The following is a 2,562-nucleotide window of genomic DNA, read 5'->3' on the forward strand; positions in this document are numbered from 1 at the left end:
CTTTAGTAAATGTTTTGAATCCAGATTACCGATACAGATGTATTTATTGTTGTTCATTTCATTTGGTTTTTGATATTTATGTCTTATTTGCAGCCTAGTTATCATCTTCATCATTCACCCTCAGCCCAGAGTTAAAGCTGCACGCCCTTCTGTTCTAACCTGGTTCTAACACTGCTGTCAGCTTCTCAGCAGCTCTGACAAAACGCACATCAGAAATGTCCTAATGTAGGCCTTCACTAGCAAGGAGCACGCCACAACAATATGTCGTTTAAAGGTTTAATGAATGTCCTGGATGTACATATAGATGAATGAATGTAAGGGGGGGAATGGAGGTGGAGAAAGGATGCCATCTGGATGCTGATCTGGGAGGCTGCATGATGAGCGGGCAGCTGGGGGTTCCGTCTCGGTAGAAGTTTCGCCCGAGTGATTTATTGACCCCCCAGACGGTACCTAGATGAGACATGAGAGAGTGGTGCACCGGGTTGAATAGGAAGGGATGAGGGATGAAGGGATGAGAGGGTAAAGGGTGAGTGGATGAAGGGAAGGGAGAGGGAGGGTGGGTCGAGCAAACTGAGACAGAGGAGGCTGGTTGAATAGCCCCGGTGTAGATATACTTGTCAGCTGATTAGAGGTGTGGTTTTAGGCGTGGCCCTGCTCCTGAACTTAAGTTAGCTAATTAACTTCATATCTGGCCAAAAGAAGGATTTACCAGTGTGCTATATACTGTGTGAATCTTTCTTCTCCATGTGTATAACATACAACACTCCCACTGTATCATGCAAGTGAAGAGAACACTTTCCATACAACAATTATTCAACATATAGAGCACATACATACTTTCAAATGCATTTAATGTACAATCTATGGCTGCAGAACATTGACTGTGAAGCCATGACTTAAGAGCATTTTACGAGGTCCTCAAAAGAAAGTCCAAAAACTTAATTACATTATTAAAAAACAGGCTGTCAATGCTGATAATGTCTTCTCAGGACGTCAGTCAGGCCTCTGAGGCCACATTTAAAATGTTCTGGCTGATATTGTATGCTAACAAATACAAACAAAAAACAAAGTTAAAATTTAAAAAAAAGACTACGTTGGCTTTTTAGTTGAACTTTGACCTGACCAAGCAGTTCCTCCCTCCTATGTTTTATGAGAGCAGCTCCTCCCCCTATGAGTAAAAACAAATTGGCATTTATGTATATATTATTCAAAAAACACACAGGCCTAGATGAGGGAAACCTTTAAAAAGTTGAAGCTAACTGTGCAGAAAAGCTGCCAGCCAGAAGACCTCCTGGGCCTCAGCCAGTACAGTATGCCCGCACCTACAAAGTCAGCACTGTGGCCCTGAATGTTGATCAGGTGAACACTGAGTGGTCAGACTTTCTCTCAATAACAGGTCTGGAGTCTGTGGTCAACACTATTAGAAATTAAGAAGAATTAAGAAGGCCACATGCCATGGTAGTTGTGCTCTAGTTAGTTTACATATATATAGTTTATAAATAGTTTTTTGCTTGAAATGAAAAGATTTAAGCATACTGTTGTACAATATCAGCCAGAACATTTTAAATATGGCCTCACACACCTGACTGACGTCTTCAGAAGACATTCTCAGCATTGACAGCCTTTTCTTTTATAATTAATTATGTTTTTGGACTTTCTACAGGCCTGTTGCTCTTGAGAACCTCATAAGTGTTATGGCTTCACAGTCAATGTTCTGCAGCCATAGCTCGTACATTTATATTAATACATAACATTACATGACGTCTATGAAGATTCTCAGTCATCCAGGTCATAGTTATCCAACGAAGGTTAAAATGAAGGGCAACTGGACTTGGTTGAAGATACTGGAAGACGTTTCGTCCCTTATCCAAAGGACTTCTTCAGTTCATCACGAAACGTCTTCCAGTAGCTTCAACCAAGTCCAGTTGCCCTTCATTTTAACCTTCGTTGGATAACATTACATGACGTTAATTATTGCCATGGATGTATGCTATACAGTGGTGCTCGAAGTTTCTAAACCTTTTAGAATTTTCTGAATTTACTGGCTTCCTGTCTCACTCAGGATTGAGTACAAGATGTCACTCCTTACCCACTAGTGCATCCATGGTGAAGGTGAGATTGTACATTAAATGCCTTTGAAATCATCTATGTGCTCTATATGTTGGATAAATGTTGTATGGAAAGACTTGTATGGATTCTCTTCACTAATTACTGCTGACTCATTACTATTCAAACATTGGAAAACACCCTGCTGCTGTAAACCTCTGAATTAGTGAGAAGGCTGCCTTGTGGATTATCAGAATTCTCCTCCCGAGTCTGACGGGAGCTCGCGTCTTTTTCCCCCCGTCTCCACATGACACAGCTACTCTTTCAGCCATTAAAAAAGTTCATGGCAGAGCAGTTATATTTCATTTGGTTTCCACTGAATTGCATTATGGTGATTTCCTGGAGGAAAAGTTCATAAGACGCCTAAGGATAGGGCTTTGGAATATCTTGTACTGGAAATGCATGTGAGGTTAAAACTCGTTTTTACCTACCAGTTTCTCTTGTACTACGCATGCG

The 2,562-nt window shown here is 41.0% G+C and overlaps 1 long non-coding RNA gene across 1 annotated transcript; it reads right to left on the minus strand.

Annotated features, from left to right (window-relative positions):
• Positions 1-262: 262 nt before the first annotated feature.
• LOC119899907 lies at positions 263-2,128 on the minus strand. The gene is made up of 2 exons (XR_005443956.1): positions 2,090-2,128; positions 263-450 (listed from the first exon to the last, which is right to left on the minus strand). It is a non-coding gene; the product is annotated as an uncharacterized LOC119899907 (long non-coding RNA).
• Between the last annotated feature and the right edge of the window lie 434 nt (positions 2,129-2,562).

This window comes from Micropterus salmoides, unplaced genomic scaffold (assembly GCF_014851395.1).
Source record: "Micropterus salmoides isolate LMB-PRFRI ecotype aquatic unplaced genomic scaffold, ASM1485139v1 Ms_hic_scaffold_12, whole genome shotgun sequence".
In the NCBI taxonomy this organism is placed as follows: domain Eukaryota; kingdom Metazoa; phylum Chordata; class Actinopteri; order Centrarchiformes; family Centrarchidae; genus Micropterus; species Micropterus salmoides.